The sequence below is a fragment of the Colobus angolensis genome, unplaced genomic scaffold (assembly GCF_000951035.1).
Source record: "Colobus angolensis palliatus isolate OR3802 unplaced genomic scaffold, Cang.pa_1.0 Scaffold5, whole genome shotgun sequence".
Classification (NCBI taxonomy): Eukaryota; Metazoa; Chordata; class Mammalia; order Primates; family Cercopithecidae; genus Colobus; species Colobus angolensis.
In genome coordinates, this window is record NW_012118487.1 from 6,691 (window position 1) to 31,618 (window position 24,928).

The window sequence follows — 24,928 nt, forward strand, 5'->3', positions numbered from 1 at the left end:
CACCCTTCTGCCTTCCCCTTCCTCTCTTGAAGACTCAAGTCACTAGACTGGCCCAGACTGCTCCCAGATAATCCAGGATAATCCCCCCATCTCTAGATCTGTACCCTTAATCACACTGCAGACTCTCTTTAGCCATGTAACATAGTCACAGGTTTGGTAGGTTAGGAGGTTTGGTGGGTTAGGGGTAGACACTGTCGTGTGTGTGGGGGAGGCAGGCTTTTGTTGAAAGTCCTATACTTTCCCCACTGAGTTGTTATAGAACATTTGTGAAAAGTAAATTTTCCATAAAGGCGTGAATTTGTTTCTGGACTCTCAATTATTTTCCACTGATGTACATGCGTAAGTTTGTGCCAGCACCATGTTGTCTTGATGACTGTGGCTTTAACATAATTTTTGAAATCAAGTAGGTTTTTTTTTTTTTGAGACGGAGTCTTGCCCTGTTGCCCAGGCTGGAGTGAGTGGCGCATCTCAGCTCACTGCAAGCTCCGCCTCCCGGGTTCCCGCCATTCTCCTGCCTCAGCCTCCCAAGTAGCTGGGACTATAGGCTCCGCCACCACGCCTGGCTAATTTTTTGTATTTTTAGTAGAGACGGGGGGGTCTCACCGTGTTAGCTAGGATGGTCTCGATCTCCTGACCTCGTGATTCATCCACCTCGGTCTCCCAAAGTTCTGAGATTACAGGCATGAGACACCATGTCTGGCCAGTTCTTTGTTTTTAACAGTATTTTGGGCATTCTAGGTTGTCAGAATATGCAGATAAGTTTTAGTATCAGCTTATGAATTTTTGCAAAAGAAGCCTCCTAGCCTTTTGATACGAATTGTTTTGAATTTCTAAACTAATTTGGAGAGAATTTCCATCTTGAGTCTTCTAATCCATCAATACGAAATGTCTACTTATGTACATACTTAATTTCTCTCAGCAACATTTTGTAGTTTTCAATAGATGTCATCTTCTTTTGTTAAAGTTATTTCTGAAAAGATTGCATTTTCATAGGTGTGAGTGAAATTTTCTTCATTTAATTTTTGTGTTTTTGTCTTTCTAGTATATAAAAGTGCAATTGCTTTTTATATATTGATCTCGTATCCCAAGGCCTTCCTAAACTCATTGATTAGTTCTAGATTTTTTTAATGGATTTTTTGGGATTCTCTCCATATAGAATCATTTTCTTTTTAAATAAAGACAGTTTTATTCCTTTATTTCCACTTCGGATACATTTAATTAATTGATTGGTTGGTTGGTTGTTTTCTTGGAATGGCTAGAAAATTCAGTATAATTGTGAATACAAACAACAAAAGTAGACATCTTTGCTATCTTTGCTACTGATTAAGGGGGAATTTTCAGTCTTCTGCCATTAGATATCATGTTACCTGTAGTGTTTTCTTAAATTCTCTTTGTCAGTTTAAAAAAGTTTTCTTCTATTTCTAGTTTTTTAAGATTTTTAAAAAAAATCATAAATAGTTCTTAAATGCCATCCAATTCTTTTCCTACATCTGTTGAGATAATCATGGAATATTTTAGTTCTTTATAAATTGAATGTGGTTGGTATATTATATTAAATTGGTTTTTGGATGTCAAATAAACGCAGCATTCTTGCATAAACCCCATTGGGTCATAGTATATAACCATTGTTATATTTTGCTGGATTCACTTTTTTTAACACTCTGTTAAGGAATTTTGCAACCATGTTAATGAGATATACTGATCTGTGATGTTTTTCCTTTTGTGGTATCTTTGGCTTTGCTATCAGGGTAATACTAGCCTTGCCAAATGATTTGGGATTGTTCCTTAGTCCACTATCTTCTGAACCATCCACAGTACGTGATGAACTGCCATGATTTCTTCTGTGACTATTTGATAGAACTTACCATAGAGGTCAGTTGGCCCTAGACTTTTCTTTGTGGGAAGATTTCAAAGCCCCTAATTCAGTTTCTGTGCTTGCCATGGATGTATTCAGATTTTCTATTTCTTCTCGACTGAGTTCCAGTAATGTGGGATTCTTAGGAATGTGCCCGTCTCGTCTACGTTGCCTAACGTTTCATGACAGAACTGTTCAGAACATCTGCTGTCTCTCCTTGGGTGTGACAAGGTTTTCTTCCTCTGCCGCCCTCTGTGTGTGGGTAACGGGCGCAGCCACTCCGGGGCGTTTCCACCTGCGCGCTGGATTCCGTTTCTTTAACGCTCGCATCTCTCGGGCACGCCTGCGCCTTGGGGGCGGGGCCTCGGCCTGCACCTCCCCTCGCAGGGGCTGTGTCCGCAGGCAGCCAACCGGTTACCAGGGTCAACCTCAGACCAGTAGAGCCGCGGAAGGCGCATGGGCGCCACGGTTCGAGGCCAGCCGTTGGCCAGTTTTTGTATGGCCTGTGAGCTAAAAACTGCTTTCCATTTAAAAACAAATGTTTAAAAAAGACAAGGAAGAAAATGCAGGAGGAGGCGGCAGAGAAGAAACAGAGACTGTTTGTAGCCCACAAAACACAACACGTTCACTCCCGCCCATCCCGGCAGAGCTTTCCCACGGGACGGCTGTGGGTCTCCCAGTCCCTCCCGCTGCCCCGCGGATCCCAGGGCCGCCCCCTCCCCAAAGCCACAGAGGCCCTTCCAGCGCAGAAGAAAACCCTCTGCAGTTCACCCCACCCTGGACAAGGGGGTCAGCCCAGGCCAGAGTGACATACTTCCCACGTTTTTCCCAGAAGTTCAACAGTTTTTGAGCATCCGTGCCTCTCAAATTTGTGTTAAGCCTTTGCTCAATTTCTACAGTATGGAAATTGATTATTTTGTTCCTTGTTTTTCCAGCTTTGTACTTGCTTATTTGGAAGACAATTTCCTGATCTCATTTAGCAATAGCTAAAAGTGCTATCTCTTTTTTTCACAAATCTTTTTTTAAGTAAACTAAATACAATACTGAAATCCGAATCCATCATGACAATACCTCCTTCGCGATTTATTGACCAGAACAACTTGGCACATAGAAATTTGAAAATGTAAGAGCTAACAAGGCAAGAATGTTGCAACTATATTTATTTGCAGGATTTAAAAAGGTCATGGGATTGCAAAGCTGCCAAGGGGCTGACTGGGGCCGCAGTACATTACAGAAGTATAGACAGATCATTCTGTGGATAGATTGAAACTGGAGGCTAAGTAATTGGTGGCAACTTTTCCAAAGGATCATGTTTTTTTCTCAATGTGAAATCTGCAGCCAAAGCATCTTTTCCGGTGGGGAATAAATTAGTCAACCACAGATACTGAATCCCTCTTTAGTACCACAATTACAAAGACGAAGAGACCCGGATACGGTTCGTTTATCTATCTTGTCAGGAGAACGAAGTTTCCTCCGAGTGAACATCACTGCCGCTCTCTCTGACACCTCACATAGGAGTCAGAAAACCCGCACACAGATCTCTGAGTCCCCAAAGCAGGCAAAGTGAAGGCCTGATCCCTGGAGCTGGTCTCACGTCACTCCATTTCCCCATAACTCGTTTTGTAAATTACTTTTAAGTCACGTTGGCTTGTTTGTGACTCTGCTACAGTAACCTGCCTGCGCATTGCCTTTGAAAAATCTAAAATTATGTGCTTAAAATGGGCCTCTTCTATTTTCACACAGAATTCTCTGCCCCTGCCTCTCTTCATCCCTTATTTCTTATCACAAAGGGCCTCTCACCTTAGAACCTGCGATATTAACATCCTCCTGTAAGGAAATATATTAATATCCCCCTGTAAGGAAATGCACTGAACCCACCCACAAGGTGAAAGTGCTTTGTGAAACTATCACAATTCTGTTCATGTCATTGGCCCAAGTGTAGGTGAGAGAATGTGACCACAGAGGGCCTGGACACGGGGACCTGAGGCAGAGCAGGGCTTTGGAGCCACGTGGAGGGTGGAGAATAAAGTCACCAAGTTTCCGATGGAGAATTACCAGCAGTCACCTGCACTCATCTTTACACAGCAATGTGGTGCAGAAATGCAGAAGAAAAGATCTCCTCAGCTACAAATTTGACTTCACTAATTTCCCTTAGCAATATATGGCCAGCTACACATTGTTGTTGAATTAAAACACTCTAAAAAGTCAAATGGCTGGGCATGGTGTCAAGGCACCTCACTTTGGGAGGCCGAGGCAGGCAGAGGTCAGGAAATCGAGACCATCCTGGCTAACATGGTAAAACCCCGTCTCTACTAAAAATACCCAAAAAATTAGCCAGGCGTGGTGGCAGCACCTGTAGTCCCAGCTACTGGGAAGCTGAGGCAGGAGAATGGCGGGAACCCGGGAGGCAGAGCTTGCAGTGAGCAGAGATCGCGCCACTGCACTCCAGCCTGGGCGACAGAGCGAGACTCCGTCTCAAAAACAAACCAACAAACCAACAAACAGAAAGTCAAATTGACTTGTGTTAGATTATTTTCTTCCAATCTACCTGTTCTGATTCTCTTTTATTAAGCAGACTCTTAGCTATTTGATATGCTCTGCACGGAAGGCACAACCTGAATCTTTCTGTATGTTTCTCTTCAACTTCTGATTTTGCAATATTCTCTACTCAGGGACTTCTTGAAGAGAGTTTACCGGGAAAATGACTCCCCCCAGGACCCAGTCAATTTTCATATCAATTAGGAACTTTGGCAGGACTTTTAACAGTTCCTCGCTGTGAATATGAGCGCTTTGTTAGAACAACCCCTTCCAGTTTCCTCCAATGCTTTAGAAACTCTTCGTGTTATATTCAACAGCAAAATGAGCAACAGTTCAGCTGTTACACATATGGTGATCTTTATCATTCTTATTCATAAGTAAAACAAAAATTGTTAAGGTGAATAGACATATAACAACCAAAGAAAGCTTATATATAAAACAAAACAACCATATTTAAAAGAAATGAGATGTAAAAGAAATATTTTATTTACAAAAGTGACCCCTTAGTATAGTGATTAGTAAATAATCACTCCTTCCAGCTTACAAAAAATAATTCCAACTGTTATGCCTAGACCGTTTATTCCTCGAAGAAGACCACCAGAGTCCAGAGTCAAAGCCAAGCGGCAAGGATCTTTAATGCAAGTTCGAACTTGGTCCCTCCGTTTCTCAACATACAAGAGGGCCCTGAACAATGCGCGCGCTCGCTTTTTATAGCCCGATAAAAATAGGACTTGTAAGGTTACAGAGGAACAGGGAACAAAGGAATTCTTTAGGTTACAGCATTACAATTGGTTAACATATTAAGTTTATACATTTAGCAGTTATCTATTGGTTTCCGTGCTTTTAGTAAAACTACAAACGGCGGTGCCCTTATCGGGGATTTCCTAGGATTTCCCAAGCTGAGATATATGGAGAAATGTATTTGCACTGGGCCGTGTTTGCACTGGGCCCAGGAAATTGAGAGATATATGGTGTCAAGCTGAATGTATTTGCACTGGGCCATGTTTGTACTGGGCCCAGGAAATTGAGAGATATATGGTGTCTGTATTTGCACTGGGCCGTGTTTGTACTGGGCTCAGGAAATTGAGAGATATATGGTGTCAAGCTGAATGTATTTGCACTGGGCCGTGTTTGTACTGGGCCCAGGAAATTGAGAGATATATGGTGTCAAGCTGAATGTATTTGCTGGGTCCAGGACTGAGGAATGTGCCTGATTTCTTTCACAACTTCCAGCTGAAATAAAAATCGCATTTATTTTGCTAATCTACATAAAAATCAGTTAAATTTGTTTCAATGAAATAAGACTAGAAACAAAATTGTGGGATGTATTTTTATGGAATTTTGCAAACTTAGATGCAAAGAAATCACAAATCTAAATATTACAGAGATTTGATCTATTATGAGTTTGTAACAAAAACAGGAAATATAGTGTTCTTTTTATATTTTAGCAATTTTAAAATGTAATGTGATCTTCACTGTATCCATGATTTAGTAAGTTTGCCTAACTTATTTAAAAAGAACTGAAAATTGAGAAAGAGGGTTTTTTAAAATCAAATGTTTGAATGAATATTTGAATATAGTATGAAGATTCATAAAAATAAATAAGATTTTCAGACAAGGTTACTTTTTTCTTTTTCTTTCTTTTTTTTTTTTCTTTAGAGATACTGTCTTTTTAAAAATTATTATTATACTTTAAGTTCTGGGAGGTATATGTAGAATGTGCAGCTTTGTTACATAGGTATACACGTGCCATGGTGGTTTGCTGCACCATCAACCTGTCATTTACATTAGGTATTTCTCCTAATGCTCTCCCTCCCCTGTCCCCTACACCCTGACAGACCCCCGTGTGTGATGCTCCCCTCCCTGTGTCCATGTGTTCTCACTGTTAAACTCCCACTTACGAGTGAGAACATGTGGTGTTTGATTTTCTGTTCTTGCGGTAGTTTGCTGAGAATGATGGTTTCTGGCTTCATCCATGTCCTGCAAAGGACATGAACTCATCCTTTTTTATGGCTGCATAGTATTCCATGGTGTATATGTGCCACATTTTCTTTATTCAGTCTATCACTGATGGGCATTTGGGTTGGTTCCAAGTCTTTGCTATTGTGAATAGTGCTGCAGTAAACATATGTGTGTATGTGTCTTTATAGTAGAATGATTTATAATCCTTTGGGTATATACCCAGTAATGGGATTGCTGGGTCAAATGGTATTTCTGGTTTTAGATCCTTGAGGAATCGCCATACTGTCTTCCCCAATGGTTGAACTAATTTACACTCCCACCAACAGTGTAAAAGCGTTCCTGTTTCTCCACAGCCTTGCCATTCCCCTGTAATTTACTGGTGTTGATTTGATTGACTTATTTCCTTTGTGTTAACAAAAGAGTGCTTGCTTGTCCAGACTGGTGCCCGAGTCCTCTCTACTCAAGGGCGTACCCCTATGGGAAAGCAGCTTGGTGCAGAATAGGCCACCGTGTGACCTGCACTGCCACCTACTGGTGTTTATCTCTAACTGCAGCTCAGGCTAACAGACCTGTGGTCCGTATAATATGATTAGCCTGGGGATGACAAGATATTCGCAAACTGTGCATCCGACAAAGGTCTAATATCTGGAATCTATAAGAAATTCAAATCAACAAGCAAAGGGCACACGACCCCATTAAAAATGGGCAAAGGACATGAACAGACATTTCTCGAAAGAAGCTATACATGTAGACAACAAGCACATGAAAAAACGCTCAACATGATTATCATCAGAGAAATGCAAATCAAAACCTCGGTGAGATGCCGTATCATGCCAGTCGGAGTGGCTATTCTTAAAAGGTGAAAAAACAACCGATGCTGCTCTGGCTACGGAGAAAAGGGGACGCTTATACACTGTGGGTGGGAATGTAAATTAGCTCAGCCATGGTGGAAAGCAGTTTGAAGATTTCTCAAAAAAACTTAAAACAGAAATTACCATTTCTCCCAGCAATCCCGTTACTGTGTGTATATCCAAAGGAAAATAGATTACTGTCCAAAAAGACACATGCACGCGTATGTTCATTGCAGCACTATTCACAATAGCAAAGACCTGAAATCAACCTAAGGAGCCCAGCAGTGGTGGACTGGTTAAAGACAAGGTGGTACATATGCACTATGGAATACTATGCAGCCGTAAAAAGTAAAATTATGTCCTTCACAGCAACATGGATGCATCTGGAATCCATAATCGTAATCGAATTAATGCAGAAACAGAAAACCAAATACATCACGTTCTCACTTACTAGTGGGAACTAAATATGAACCATACATGGACATAAACATGGGAAAAATGGAGACACTGCAGACTGCTAGAGGGTTAGGGAGAGAGCAGGCAAGGGCTGGAAAACCGCCTACTGGGTACTGTGCTCGCCACCTGGGTGTAATATACTCACACAACAAATCTGCACATGTATTCCCTGTGTCTAAAATAAAAGTTAATTTTTTTTAATGCAAAAATAGCAGACCATACCCAGAGTGAGTAAGAATTTTGGAGATGTTCTAACCATTGGTTCAATCCCTTAATTTTACTTCTGACGCACTGAGAGCAGAGAAGAAAGATACACCATGCACAAGGTCCAAAGAGACACAAAGCCTGCCATTAGGTGAAGCAGGAAGGACAGGTTTTAATCCGTAATGTACCACTGTAGTAGGAAAAAGGTCCAGCGTGAACTGAACTCAAGTTTTATTTGTGCAGAGGAGACTGGGCATTTTAAAGCAAGAGCGAGAGAAGAGAGCAGGGGTGACGGGGGATCAGTCCGCTCAGAGACATGGAAAATTACAAAAAGCAGGAAATCGGGGATTGGTCTGTGTGAAATCCACATTGTTTTGTTAACTGGAGCTTGTCAAGGTGAGGCAGGAGAATGGCCTGAACCTGGGAGGCGGAGCTTGCAGTGAGCTGAGATCCGGCCACTGCACTCCAGCCTGGGCGACAGAGCGAGACTCCGTCTCAAAAAAAAAAAAAAAAAAGGTGAGACCCTTACCCTCCCACAGAGGCTAGGAGGAGATGGGAGCCCTCTCTCCAGGGGTTGCCTGGAGCAAACAGTAGACTCTCTGGGCAGCCTTGAGTGTCCTCAGGCAGGCACCTAAGCAGAGCTAGGGGTGCAGCCTTAAACTGTAAGAAACTAACTTGTTGTTATGAGGCAACTAAAAACATGTCTTTATAGACCAAGGTCAAGGCCAGGGTAAGAATGAGCTCAGAGAAGCCTGGCTAAAGTTCAAAGAATCTTTGTCAACATTTATTAAAGTAAATGTGTACCTTTTGAATGAGACAATCTGTCTTTTCACTTAACAAAAAAGTTTTGAATTCTAGACATGACACTGTATGAGAACTTCAGAAATATTTTGATTCTACCCTTTGGTAATCCATAATTATAGAAAACAAATTACTCAGGCAGACATGTCAGATATAGTCTCATCGATAGTAACCCTGAAAAGAAATATTAATTTATTCTAGAGATTCAACAATACATTTGAATCCCAGCCTAAAAAAAAAAAAAACCTTGCAAAGGAGGATCCACATCTACATGACAGCAGTAGTCATCTGAGAGTCAAGCATTTCATTTGCAAGTCAGACAGAGATTACTTGCCTAGTAAATTTACAGAAAAAGAAAACCATAAGCAGCAGAATTGTTGAATGTAACTTCCTCTGAAGAAACACTCTAAAAGGCAGGAACTCTTGTGAAGTGGGGACGACCAGCTCTGTCTGTTGACAGGGGCTTGCAGACAGGTATACTAAGAGGTTCTTAGAGAAGTAGCAACACGAATTCACATACTAATATTGTTACTCAGAATCTGTACGTTTTTTTCAGATGATTTACATCTAAGTGGTAAGAAAATATAGCTTTAGGGTGGGAGGGAGGCATGTTTTATGGTTTAATAATACGATTCTAGAAATTTCACTTGTAGATTCTACTCCAGAGCTTGCCTCTGGTCACCAAAGAAGTCTTACACCTCAACCTGATTTGTCAGTGTTATGTGCTATCAGTGTACTGAATCGACTGCGTTTATTACCTCTATCTTACTTTATACAAAAGGAAGGAAGGCAGGAAGAGAAGAGAGTGGGAAGGACAGAGGAATAAAGGAAGGAAGGGAGGAAGAAGAGAAGGAAGGGAGATAAGGGGAGAGGAGGGCAGAGAAGGGGAGGGGAGGTGAGGAGAGGAGAGGAGAAGGGAGGGGAGGGGAGGGGAAGAGAGGAGAGGAGAGGAGAGGGGAGGAGAGGAGAGGGGAGGAGAGGAAAGGGAAAGAAAAGCACATTCTTTTCATTCCTGAGTTTATCAGTCTTTGCCCATCAAATTAACAGGTTACAGTACTATAAATAAAATTCCTTGATTCCATCCGTGCTTTGGACTAAAGTTGTATTATCATTGATGACAATAGAAACACTTTATTACTAAGAAGCAAGAATAGTGCCTCTGCTTATGACTTTGAATTAACTCATTAGATATCCACATCTGCCCCATACTATGCATGTAGACACACTGATTCTACAATCAAAATCTTTTCTCTATTGCTCCAATAATAAGTTACAAAACTCCGAAAACTGTGTGATATATTTTAGGATTCTAAGCTGAAGCGTATAATGCTAAAAGCTGACATATCTAGCTGAATGATTTATACATTCACTTTTCAGACTGGCTTTATGCCCAAGCAAGAGAGGGCCTGGGAACACCCAATGCCGTGTGCAAAGCACTCATTTTAAACTAGCACATCATTATGAAGCATATATATTTCTATTTCTCACTGTTCCAGCACTTTGTGTAGAGGGTGACTACAAAGATAGATCACATCAGAGAGTTTTAAGAAAGTATCTGGGGCCATTTAAAGTCAATGGCCCACCACAGAATTATATGAGTTCCTGTGGGAGCCCCCTTTTCAGCAGCGAAATTTGTGGTTTTTGTTAATTCTGGAAATAAATGGATGGCTCCTTTGGCATTTTTAGACATTCCTATCACATGAGGCAAGAACAGTTCAAATAGGACTTAACTGACAAGAAGAATAAGGAACAGCTAATGCTCCTTTTCTCCATAATTATCTAGGAGAAACATGCTCTTTTCTATCTTTGAATTCAACTCACTGAACTCATAAATCACCAGAGCTGTCCCTAAATTGAAGAGTAAGCATATTTCAAATAGTTGTTTTGCCAAAATTGTTCCATGCTGAGTGTGGCATCAAGAGCTTCAAAGTTCCCATCTTCCTCCTCAAATATTTAGCAGAGTTTAGCTGTAAGCACACCAGAAGCCCTTGGCATGGTTTGCTGGCAGCCATACTGATGACAGCAAGATGGTGATTTTGTGGAAGGAACTGACTCTGTAACGGAAGAGAACACACATTGTTTAGTCCAAAAGGGAGCAGGTGGGAGCAGAGCACCCCAGGAAGACTGTCTCCTTAATGGCATGGAGTCGAGCTCCATAGCTGAGAGAGGCTGGTCTAGAGGCAGAAACAGGCAAAGGCAGGAGAGAAGCACATGCATGGGCTAAAATCTCGCTAGGGTGTGCTCAACGTGGATGCACGGCATTCTCAGAAAACAAAAGCAATACGTATCTCTTCATCCCTTTTCCTTATTTGTAAGAAATCCTTACTCTGGAGAGCAAATAGTGATGTGCTAATACCGGAAAACCAGGCAGCACAATTGGCAAATTACCATCACTTCCTTTGGTGCTCATGGTAATAACATTAATCGTTAGAAATTCCTGCAGCATGACATTATTTCCTCTTCTTTGAGCTCACAAGAAAATCTCAAGCAAACTGTCATTTGCCAAACAGACCAGTGAAGAGATTATTATTATTTTTTTCTCTTCCTGGTTGTAAGTGATTTTAAAATGAAGACCCATTGTCAAATCTATGAAGAAAAAGTGAGGCACAGTCCAGGTTTGACTGGACTGGATTAAACCTAGATTCATGCTCTAATATTAGCGAAAGCAAACCACCATTCACATTTAGGTGTCAGTTCTGTCAAACAACAGTATAGTGCACACAAATAACTTAGAATGTCTTTCAGTAGCTGAGACATACAATCTTTCTTTTGTTTAACAATGGTTATAACTTGGCTTAGGCGCTCATTGCATTCTTTTCCATATTACATTTACTATTAGGCCCAATAATACTCTTCGTCGTTTACTCCATATAATGTGCTCATAATAACAGGAGACAAACCTGAAGGCATTCAAACTAGTTCACGGTGTTAGACAGTTTAAAGAATGCTAGTTTGAGAGTTGAACAGCTAAGCAGGAATGCTTAAAGTCAAAGTTCCATGTCATGGTCTATTTATTTAGCTCAATTTTAAGTATAGAGAATGTTGAGGTTTAAACTATCTTATTCTTTCAAAAGAGAATTCCCTTATCTTTCTTACACAGACTTCATAAATTTCATGATACTTTCACATAGAAAATACTTAGCCCAGTTTGATTATTGTTACCTTTCTTTAACAGCCAAGTGCTACCAGGTCCTATAAATGCAGAGTGAAATGTTCTTGTTATTATCTGGCTGTAACGTTGACTAAAGTACTTACTAATTTGTATCATCTTCTATGTTGATAGCACCTGTTGTCATTGTCAACAGAGAGGTATATCTTGTTTATATTGATATGGATTTTGTTTGTTTCTCATTTGTTAAGCAGCAAATGACTGACCATTATGTTGCTTGGACAGCCTCTTTATTTTTTCATGTTTTTAATTTCAAAGGATTTGGCTTTAGTTCTCAGACTTTACTCGCTTCAATAAAGCATTTAATGACTATGTAAAATATGGACTAAAATATTGTACATTCATGGAGGTTTAACCACTGGATATGTATGCCTATATTATCCTGATACAAATATTCAGCTGTATCTGAATAGTTAAAATGTCTTTTAGAATACCACATGGGTTAGATAGAAGTTAACTATCAATAATTTAGAATATTTGTAATCTTACATGCTGCCAAGAAGGAAGTAAAAATAAATAAATAATCTTTGAGAGGTCAAGATTCATGTTTTTCTGTCACGTATTCATTCATTAAAATGATCGAATATTGAATGTTACTCTCAGGGTTGAAATTGGGAGCAAACGTAGTCCTTGCTTTCATGGAGCTTATAGTCTCTGGAGGTGATAGACTTTAACTAATTAATAACACTTAGATAATACAAATACGGCTTGTCCTGTGAAGAAAAACTCGAGGGAGTGGTGAGAGTGCAATGGACTAGATTGAAAGGAGCAAAAAGGCTCTGCAAAGAGGAGCAGGTGAGGTGGGAGGCGATGGTGAGATCGCCACGATGACGTGGATTATTAGGCGTACATTGATCCACAGCAAGGGAAACCGTGTTCTGGGCCAAGGAGCAAATCCTCACAAGAACCGCGAGGAAGAGAAACATAAAGATTTGCCTGGAGAGTGGGGAGGACTGATAGAAACATTGACTGACTTTAGTTTTTAGAACAGTTTTAGGCTCATTAAAAAAATTAAGAAGATAGTATACATAGTTCCATGTACCCAAGCCAGTTCCCACTCTCATTAACAGCTTATATTAGCATGGTACATTTGCATAATTAATGAACGAATATTATAAAAATCTTATGAACTGAAGCCCATAGCTTATTCAGACTTCCTTAGTTTTCTTTTTTTAGGTTTTTTTTTTTTTTTTGAAGTTAGTCTCACTCAGTTCCCCAGGCTGGAGTGCAGTGGCACTCTCTTGGCTCACTGCAACCTCCGCCTCCCAGGTTCAAATGATTCTCTTGCCCCAGGCTCCTGAGTAGCTGGGATTACAGGCGTGCACCACCACACCCTGCTAATTTTCTTATTTTTAGTAGAGACTGGATTTCACCGTGTTGGTCAGGCTGGTCCTGACCTCAGGTGATCCACTCGCCTTGGCCTCCCACAGTGCTGGGATTACAGGAGTGAGCCACCGCAGACTAAACTAAAAACTTCCTTAGTTTTTACCTAACATCAGTTTTAGGTTCCTGAATCCTATGGGACACCACATTACTTTTAGTGGCCATGACTCCTCAAGCTCCTCTTGGCTCTCATAGTTTCTCAGACTTTCTGTGTTTTTGATGGCCCCAACAATTTTGAGAAGTCCTATTTTGTAGGTTGCCCTTCGTTGGAAATTTTCTGACTTTTTTTCCTCATCATTAGACTGGGTGTGTGTCTTTTGTAGAGGAAAATCACAAAGCTAAGGTGCCATTTTCATTGCATCATATTGTGGGCAAGCACCATTAACGTGATTTGTGACTGTTGGTTCTGACTTTGACTTGAATCACCTGGCTGAGGTAGTGTTTTCTCCACCGTAAAGTCGCTCCTTCCGCGCCTCGCCCTGCACTTTTCCAGAATCTGCCCCTTGGAAGGGAATCTGTATGTGTAGCTCACACTTAGGGATTAGGAGTTATGCTCCACTCCCTTAAGGTCAGAGTAGCCTCCTTAAAGGCAAAACAGTGGCATAAGTTATTAGAAATGATTCGGCAGGGGATTTGATTCAACTCTCCCATTTATTAATTTATTCAATCATTTCTTTATATCAGTAGCCTCCTGAGTAGCTGGGATTACAGGCACGCACTGCCATGCCCAGCTAATTTTTGAAGTTTTAGGAGAGACGGGGTTTCACCATGTTGACCAGGATGGTCTCGATCTCCTGACCTTGTGATCCACCCACCTCCACCTTCCGAAGTGGTGGGATTACAGGCGTGAGCCACTGCACCCGGCCATGGATATTTCTTTTATAGTTTGGATTATAATCCAACATGACTTATTTTGTGGCTCAAATTGTTCCAGCTTTGGTCGTTGGGAGCTCTTTCATTGGCTTTGTGCCACTTTGACACACCCTCATGATGTGAGGTTTTCTGTGGGGAGGACAGTGCATGCCCTGCTTTCTGTGACTACTTGATGCTCCAGGCTCATCCTGTGTACACCTGGCCTCGGTGTTAGTATCAGCCCTCTCCACAGGAAGACTTGGTTTGTTTTATTGGAGGATGTAGTCAATGCAAGATCTAGGTGTGTTCATTGATACGAGAGTGCCATTTCTTTTAGGTCTCTCAGCTGATAGAGCAAAGAATTAGCTGTGTGCTTCCTAACCCATGTATATACATATATCTATAAATATTTCTGTAGGTGGCCATCTGTATCTATATTAAGCTAAATGTGAGATTGTACTGATGTCTCCAATTCAAATATGCTAATGAAGGCATCATTCTAGCCTCCTTCTCTTACTTACCTGTAAATTCTAACCAAAAAATAACCTGGCTTTTCCAACCCACCTTCATTTATATACCTATTCATGGTTTAGCTTTGTATGAGTTTGCCAAACCCTAAAGTGGCCGTATCTTTTTGTTCCCACCAAAAATGAGTGAGAGCTCCTTTCGCTCTGTATCCTCATAAGCATTGGTCATGTGAGTTGCTTCTATTTCAGCCATTCAGATAGTTGTATAATGGTGTCACATCACTGAACAGCTACATAAATGATGGTGGGTGAGAGAAGCCCAGCTCTTACAGTTAGACTGAGAATTTACAGAGAAGTAAGGGGAGGACTAAGAATCGTGAAGCTGTATTCCGATGGGAGACAGCTTTGCCAACTACAGTACAGTGCTTCCGTGCAGTTCCTGTTCTTAGATTTTTATAAACTTTGTTCAAGTCCAAAGTTATTTAGGTCAGCCCTTTCTCCTGACCCTATTCACTGAGGTAATTTGATATATTTATGATACAGTTACATTCCTTTGTCATATTCTGCATATCTTTCTGGGATTCCCAGCCTCCTATTTTTTTAAATTGTGCATACATTAAGGCTCACTCTTGATGCTATAAAGTTTGACCAGTTTTAAGAGATGCGTAATGTCATACATCCACCATGACAGCATCGCACAGGACGGTTTCACCATCGCCTCAAGCCCCTGTGCCTGATCCCTTCTGACTTGCCTTCCTGGCAGTCAGGCTTTGTGTTTTCATAGATGGCAGGTTCTCCTTTTACAAGTCATGTAATTGGATCATATCATATGCAGCCGTTCACACTAGCTTTTTTCACTTACCAACATGCATTTCAGTTTCCTCCTCGTTTTTATGGCTTGATTACACTTTTTTTTAAACCACTGAATAATATTCCATTATATGGATCTACTAGCTTATGCATTCACCTATAGAAGGACTTGTTGGTTACTTTCCATTTTGGCAATTATATATAAAGCTGGTTAAACATTCACACATGTTTTTGTGTAGACATAAGTTTTCAAATCAAATATGGATGAGATTACTGGATTGTATGGTAAGATTATGTTTAGTTTTGTAAGAGTTTGCCAAGTTGTCTTCTAAAGCGGCTACACCATTTTTCATCCCCACCAAAAATGAGAGTTTCTGTTGATCTGTATCCTCATAAGAATTTGGTAATGTGAGTTTCTTTGATTTTAACCATACTAATGAGTGTATAATGGTGTCAGCGTGCTGTTCTCAATCACATTTCCCTGAGGACACACGACGCTGGGCATCTTTCATACGCTTCTTTGCTATCTCTGTGTCTTTGACAGCCTGGTCCTTTTCCAGTCCTTTTGCCCACTTTTGAATCGTGTTGTTTTCTTACTGTTGAGTTTTCAGAGTTTCTTAGAGTTCTTTGTAGATTTTGAATATAAGTCCTCTATCAAATATCTGTTTTGCAAGTATTTTCTCCTATTCTGTGGCTTGTCTTTTCATTCTCTTGATAGTGTCTTTTGTGGAGGAGTTTTAAATTTTAATAAAACTGACATCATTTTTATTCTTTCATTGATTATGTCTTTTGGTGTTATATCTAAAAATCCATTGCTAAGTTCAGAGTCACATTAATTTTTCTCCTCTTTTTTTATTCTAGAAGTTTTATAATGTTTTGGTTTATATCTAGGTTGAAGATCTGTTTTGAGTCAGTTTTGGTAAAAAGTGTAAATTCAGTATATTTATTTTTTATGTTTGCATATGCATATCTAATTATTCCAGCACCATTTGTTGAAAAGACGATTTTTTTCTCTCTATTGAATTGCCTTTCTCCTTTATCAAGGATTAATTGATTTTATTTGGGCAGAAAGAATGCTATATTTTTTATTTTTATTTTTTTTGAGACAGAGTCTCGCTCTTGCCCAGGTTGGAGTGCAGTGGCGTGATCCCGGCTCACTGCAAGCTCCGCCTCCCGGGTTCACACCATTCTCCTGCCTCAGCCTCCCGAGTAGCTGGGACTACAGGCGGCTGCCACCATGCCTGGCTAATTTTTTGCATTTTTAGTAGAGACGGGGTTTCACCATGATAGCCAGGATGGTCTCGATCTCCTGACCTCCTGATCCACCTGCCTCGGCCTCCTAAAGTGCTGGGATTACAGGCGTGAGCCACCGCGCCCGGCAGAATGTTATATTTGTTAACAATACTATTCAGTTATAATTTCACACCACAAAATTCTCTGAGATTTAGTGTACAAATCAGTAAGTGTATAAACTTATAGACTTATGCTACTATTAATGCAAGTCAGTTTTAAAACATTTCTTTCACTCCCAAAAGATCTCTCGTGTCCATTTTTATTAATCCACACTCTTTCACCAGCCCTAGGCAACCACTAATTGAATCGACTTTTTGCCCCTATAAGATGTGCCTTTTCTTACTGGTATTAACACTTACATACAAGTCCTTGTGTGGCTATGGGTGTTATTTCTCTTGAGGAGATTCCTCTGACTGGAATTACTGATTCATATGGTAAGGGGCGTATTATTATTATCTTTTCTTTTTTTTGGATATTACCATTTAGTTTCTCATGCGTGTTTTAATTTGAATTTCCCTGATTAATTAATGACATGGAGAATATTTTCATATGTTTATTAACCATTGATATATCTTTTTAAGGGAATATCTATTCAAATATTATGTTCAGTTTTTAATTGAGTTGTCTTCTAATAGAGCTGTAGGAGTCTTTTATGTAATCTGGGTATAAGTCCTTTGTCAAATATATGATTTGCAAATATGTTTTCCAGTGTGTAGCTTGTCTTTTCATTCCCTAATGGTATATTTTGGGTGATAAAGTTTTTAATTTTGATGAAGAACAATTTGTCTTTTTTTGTTTACTCATGAATTGAGCTTTCAGTGTCATGTCTAAGAACTCTTCTCTAACACAAGTTCACAAAAAATTACTTCTATGTTTTTTTTCTGGATGTTTTGTAATATTAACTCTAACATTTAGGTCTATGATCTATCTAGAGTTAGTTTTGTGTATTATATGAGTAAAGTGTCTAACTTTCTCTCTCTTTTTTTTTTTTTTTTAGACAGGGTCTTGCTCTGTCTCCCAGACTAGTGTGCAGTGGCAGAATCTTGTCTCCCTGCATCCTCTGCCATCTGGGCTCAAGCAGTTCTCCCACCTCAGCCTCGCAAGTAGCAGACCACCACATCTGGCTAATTTTTTTTTGGCTGGGGGGATGGAGTCTTGCTCTGTCACGCAGGTTGGGGTGCACTGGTGTGATCTCGGCTCACTGCAACCTCTGATCTCCTGGGTTCAAGCAATTCTCCTTCCTCAGTCTCCTAAGTAGCTGGGATTACAGGTGCCTGCCACCATGCCCAGCTAATTTTTGTATTTTTAGTAGAGACGGGGTTTCACCTTTTTGGTCAGGCTGGTCTAGAACTCCTGACCCCGTGATCCGCCCACCTTGGCCTCCCAAAGTGCTGGGATTACAGGCATGACCCACTGCTCCCAGCCAAGTTTTGTACTTTTAATAGAGATGAGGTCTCGCCATGTTGCCCAGGCTGGTCTTGACCTCCTGGGCTCAAGTAATCCTCTCAAAGTGCTGGGATTACAGGCATGAGCCACTGTACCCAGTCTAAATTCCTCTTTTTGCATGAATTTATCCAGTGGTTCCAACACATTTGTAGAAGACTGTCCTTTCCCTACTGAAGTGCCTTGACAGCTTTGTCAAAAATTAGTTGATTTTATACGTAAGGGGCTATTTCTGGATTTCTGACTCTATTGATCTATATGTCCATGCTTATGTCAGCACCACATTGTCTCGATTATTGTATCTTTATAGAAGTTTTGAATTCAGGAAGTATAAGTCATCTAAATTCATTTTTATTTTTCAAAATTATTGTGCCAGTTTGATTCCTTTGTGTTTTTATGTAAATGTTAGCACCAGCTTGTTAATTTCTGCAAAAATTTTAAATGAGAAAAGCCTGTTGAATTCTTGATAGGGATTATGTGGAATCTGTAGACCAATTTGGTCTGAATTTGCCGTCTTAACAACATTCAGTCTTTGAATCCATAAACATGGACTATCTCTCTATTCACTTAGATCTTCTCTGATTTTTCATAGCGATGTTTTATGGTTTTCAGTGTGCAAGCTCTGCACTACTTTTGTTAAAATATCCCTCATATTTTATTCTTTTTATGCTATTGTGAATAGAATTTTTTAGAACTAATAGTTTAAAGAGATGGAAATGATAGGCCAGGCGCAGTGTCTCACGCCTGTAATCCCAGCACTTTGGGAGGCCGAGGAGGGTGGATCACGAGGTCAGGAGATCCAGACCATCCTGGCTAACACGGTGAAACCCCGTCTCTACCAAAAGTACAAAAAAATTAGCTGGTCATAGTGGCAGGCACCTGTAGTCCCAGCTACTCAGGAGGCTGAGGCAGGAGAATGGCATGAACCCGGGAGGAGGAGCTTGCAGTGAGCCGAGATTGCGCCATTGCACTCCAGCCTGGGTGACAGAGAGAGACTACGTCTCAAAAAAAAAAAAAAAAGTTGGAAACGATATATTAAGATGGTTGATTACCATGTCTCTCAATCTGTCATCAAACTCACCTTCCTTAGAGCTCCCTGTTTTAATAAATGGCATTGCCATTCATGGAGTTCTCAGACCAAAACCTTAGAATCAGCTTTGTTTTCTGTTTTTCTCTACTACTTCTTGTTTAGCACGGCAGCAAACCTTGAGAGCTCCACATGTTAGATTATAAAAGCCAAGAGTGGAAAGAAGGGATGATGAGGAATTGGTTAAAAAGTGGTTACAATAGTTCTCAAAAAAAAAAAAAAAAAAAAGACATGGTTTGCACAAGGAGGTTGGCAGTAGAGACAGAGGAGAGAGTAGATTTGAAATATATTTCAGTGTTTAGGACTATTGTGTTTTTATAACGGACTCAATATGAGTGAATGGGTTAATAAAGGCCACTTATTGTAAAGGTGGGAAAACTGAAAGAAGGGTGGGCTTGGGAGAAATTTAGGAGGTGGAAAAGGCATGTAACTAACATTACATACATTAAATATGAAGTCTTATGTGCGACCCTCTAGACTCAGATTCTGGAACTCAAAGCACTGGTGACCTACTCGGTCTCTCAACAGCGTGTTACACAGTCCATCCGCTTTTCCTTCTTGGTTTTTCTTCTAGGACACCACGTACTGTGGGGTTGCTTTTTCCCTCTATCCCATTAGCATCTTCTCCATCTATTTCGATGGATCTTCCTCCCCTTACACATCCAAATATTGGAATGCCCAAGGTATTTTTTTCTTACACTTTGTTTTTCTCTATCATTACTTGCTCTCTGGTTGATAACATCTGATTGCATAGGTTTTAATTCTCTATCTATTGTGAAAATTCCCAAATTGATATCTCTAGCCAGAACGTTCACTTGAACTACAGAATATTGTCATCACGTCCATTTGTACGGCTGCATCTCACATTTAACATGTCAGATCTGAACTCTCGGTTTCCTCACTTGTACGGCTGCCAGTATCTCACATTTAACATGTCAAATCTGAATGCTTGATTTCTTTTCTAGTTCTTTCCCAGATAAGTTTGCTTTTCTTACTGGTCCTCTCAATAAGTGGCATCACCATTCAGGCCGTTGCTCAGGCCAAAACCTGGGAGGTGTCCTTTGTTCTTTCTTTCTGTGTTTTAGCCCTTACCTAAACCTTCAGCACATCTTGTCACTTTTGAGCTTGTCGGTGGCTCTTGCCATCACCCATATCTATAACCCATGTGCCCATATTCAGCCCCTTAAAAAGTTGACAAGATTTTATGTATTAATATTTTCAAAACATAAATTGTATTATACTGCTTCTCATCATATCCACCACTGCTACCCTAGTCCAAGCCTCTGTCCTTTCTATCCTGATTTCACTTCTACCACTCTCATTTCTCTAAAATCTATTTAGCATAGACCAATCATAGCAATATTTCAAACATAAGCCAGATGAACCACGTCTTGGCCTACGAATGAGGGAACAAGGGGCTGCGTGAACTCTGTGAGTGTGTTCTCATTCTGCTGTCCTCCTTCAGACACCTGCAGGTGCAATCTGCTCCCATCTCACAGCAACTTAATGGCCTTATGATATTCCTGGCCATAGAAGATATTTGTTGTGTAGAAAATTACTGAATATTATTACACATAGCTGTAAGCAATATTACCTTATTTTTATACCATAGCACATTTATTAAAAGCCAAAAACTAGAAGGCGAGGAAAGAAGAGGGGGTGAAGGAAAGATACAGTAACAGCAGTAATATCTAACAAGAAGGCTACAGGGGAAAACACAGAAATTCTATGAAGAACAAACACTGTAACTCAAAACCAAAGCTTTGCTAGTCACTAATGCCCGCTACATCCTAACAGGTGCTGCGTATTTCATTGTGAAGTCTTTAACAGTCACAAGAATATCTCTGAATCATTAAGAGAAGGGTGAAAAATAGCCACATCAAGAAAGAAGAAAGGAGCTAAATGACTTAGTAGAAAATCAGACTTTATAAATAAGTTTAATTTTCCAAATATTTTATTGCTTAAGCAACTGACTTCCCTGATTTGGAGAATTTAGTTCCATGAAGGGATTCATTTCCTAGTGATGCTGAGGGCTGCTCTTGCCCGGTACCCTGAAGATATATAATTGGAGAACTTTTTATTAGTATGACACAAAGAAACTCAGCCTTAATAAGAATTTTATACTTAACACGAAATTAATATTTTGCTTTTGAGATAGTGTAGTGCCATTATTTTACTCTTAACATTTAACAACATTTTTTCAAAGAAAGTAACACGCTGTTTTTACTTCTTGTTAAAATATTGTTAATTGTAAAAATGTAGATAATGGGGAAAAAATCATTCATAGTCCCACCAGCAAAACACAAACACCGTTAAAACATATGTGTGTTATTTTAGCCTCTTTTTTTTTTTTTACATTGCTATGCTCTTCTAAAGATTCCTCAGGTTATCTAATTTTAATTATTGATAGAAACGAAAGTTATTCGTTTTGTGTTTCCAAACGTGTGTGACATCTCAATAATGTGCTTTAAAAGAATAAATTATTTCAATATCCATGAACCCCAGATATGGTTCATGCCTCAGTTTCTCTAAGTCTATCACCTTTATCTAACAATAACTCCAATACATTTTGCTTACTTTATAAAAATATTGTCTCATCATATTAAGAAAAATAAAACCAATCGAATATTTAAGTTATAGTATTAAAATTTTTAGAATAAAAACATAAATATGAAATAGAAGGAGCTACTTATTTGCAATAGTCACTTCTCTAAGAAAAAAACAAACTTGATTTTAATTTAAAATGTATTCAAGCTGCATAGGTAAGTTAGGATCCCAAATGGAATATGCAAATACTATCTTAAAATGTTGTAATTTAATTTTCATGAGTATGGCCAAAACTGTAGAAAGGACTCAGTAGTTCACGACAAAAGGAGACCAGTGTATTACTATTCAGATTAAATATTTTATTTCTATTCTGAAGGATATTCCAATTTTGGAAACAAAATTAAAATTGGCATAATCATTTACATATGTGGAAATATTTTACCAAGCTTTAACTTATCAGAAATCTTAATCTTTACATTTTTATATCACTTACTCTCCTCTTAACAGACAAGACAGCTTGTTTTCCAAGCTTCTTTGAACAAGTTCTAATGCTCAAACTATAGTAATAATCAGAACTATGGGAAGAAATTAGCTATTACTTGCTCTCTTAAATAGTATTATGTCTAAAGATATCTTAGACATCATCTAGGCCTGTCGGCTTCTTCAGGCAGTTCTTTCTCTGAAGTCCCTCATAGATGGTCATCCTCCAGGCTTGCCTGGGACCTTTCTAGTGGCAGGATCTCACAAGCCATTCTCTTCATAGTTATTTATTATTCGTTCATTACTCATTCATTTGGCCAGTACATATGTAACATCTGCCGTTTGCCTGCCGGTATATTTGACACTGAATACATAAGAATGAATACACGTGGAGAAACGTGAACACTTTTGTTTTATTTAGTTTTTGCATGAGCTGGTGTCTTTCTTTTTGCCACTTTTGTCTTTCCAAAAACGGTGGCTGTGAAATTTTAATTTTCTTTTTAAACATCTATTAAAAATATAAGGCAGAGTAAAAAGATAAAAATAAGACAAATGTTTTCTAAGATATAGTCCTATAAATATTTGCATAGTAATGGTATCTCTTTATTTCCTCTCCCAATCATCATGACAGTCACCCTCTCTAAAAGTGTGCACCCAAACACAAATGCATACACCTTACACTTCTAGGCTAAAAACATTTGGCTTCCTATTGCACACTTCCCAATATCATTCCTATATTTAAAACTACCTTTTGTCTATGCATGTCTGTAAACTGCTTTTAAATATAGTAACCAGAAACAAAAAGGTAACCAAATCTTTTACATATGGTAACCAGAACTAAACATGGATTTCTAGACATAGACTAACCAAGTGCCACTATGTTTTTGTGTGTATTGAACACTAACAGTTTAGTTTAAACTGCAGTCATTTTCTGAAGGAAGAAACACAGCCAATCACACCCCTGGCTCATATTGAGTTGTTGTGAACAAATAAACTTCTACGTCTTACTCACAGAGAATATCGGTAATTTGAGTTCTCTATTTATTTTATCCTTTCTACATTTCATCTTGCTCAGCTTTTTCCTTTTCTTTTGTTAGAGACAGGGTCTCCCTTTGCTGTCCACGCTGGGTGCTGTGGCTATTCACAGGCGTAATCATAGGTCACTGCAGTCTCCAACTCCTGGCCTCAAGCTGTCCTCCAGCCTCAGCCTCCAGAGTAGCTGAAACTAAAGGGGTGTGCCACCGCACCCAACTCCCATCTTGCTGTTTTAATCTTGTTTTCAGCCTATTAAACTTTTGGAATCATATTTTTGCTACTAGAATACAGTTAGCCATGCCTCTTTGATGTAAATGATTTGTAAACTTGATACTCTCTATATCTTCAAGTTATTGATCTAAAAAAAGTGTGCACTGGGTCAGGGCCATGGACAAAAACTTCAGAAGAAAACAGATACCCTCCTTCAGCTTGATAATGGACGAGTAATCAATCCTTTTTATTCTTCAAGCCACAAGAAGACCTTGCTGTTGAAGCTTTTCAATGTTCTTATAAAAAATATCTTGATAACAACCTGAAGGCATGTCATATTTACTGCTTAGTACAATTGCTCTGCTTAAAAAGGAAACTATTGTTTGATAAAATTTCTCATGCAACCCATGCTAATCACTATTATTATGTTTACTATTATTTTATTTTTATTTGCCTAGTACTAATGGATCACATCTTTGACGATCTGTCCTGGAATTTCATCAGAGTTAGACCTATATTTTATTTTCTTCTTTAGAAATAATTTACAGTTGTTCTAATTTTATATGGTATGATATCTATAGGAGAGTATATATATGTATATGCACTCCTTTGTAACTGGAAGATAGGATTAGATCATCTAATCGAATCTCATTTTTAAAATGAACAAATACAGGCATAAGGAGATGTATTTATGTCAGTGTAAAACTAATTATGCATTTCATTTGTGAGGTCCTTCACCATCTGCCAAGGACAATCCTAATTTGCTTAGAGAAGTTAACTTCCAAGTTGAAGATACCCTCGGAGTTTCCAAGTAATGACTTTCCATCATTATGATGTTGAGCGTATTTCAAAAGTACAGTCGAGGGATTTTGTGATTGGCCTGACTCCATCTATTCCAAATAACTTACATTAATAAGAATTATCATTAGGTGATAAAGAGATGGATTGGACACAACCATCGCATTAAGTATAATACATGAGACTGTTGACCTTCTATCTAGTTACTGAAGGACACGCCAAAACAAGACAAGCTTCTGTGACATAAGCTGCAAGGCAGACCCAAAGCTACTGATGTTTCTGCGATATAAGCTTGTTAGAGAAAATTTAACGTTTTATCTAGAAACAATTTGAATTCTGCAGAGCTTGTTTGCGGAGGTTTTAAGTCAGCATTAACTGTATCATCTTTTTAACAATCAAAATTAAAAACCAATGGCAATTTATTTTTGCCTTTCTCAAATAAATTACATTTCTGACTGCTACACAGATATAGCATATCAATGTGATTTACTTAAAAAGATGAAAATAAACCATGAATAAATAAACCAAAAAAGACACAACCCTTAAAATGCTAATTTTCGTCTTTCCCTTTATGTCTGAAAGTGCTCTGTGCTGCTTGGGCTAGGTCTACCGAAGTGAAGTGCAGTAGAAGATTGCTTCAGTGGAAGTTCGAGATTTTCTTTCGTTTTGAACCAATCCAGACGGCTG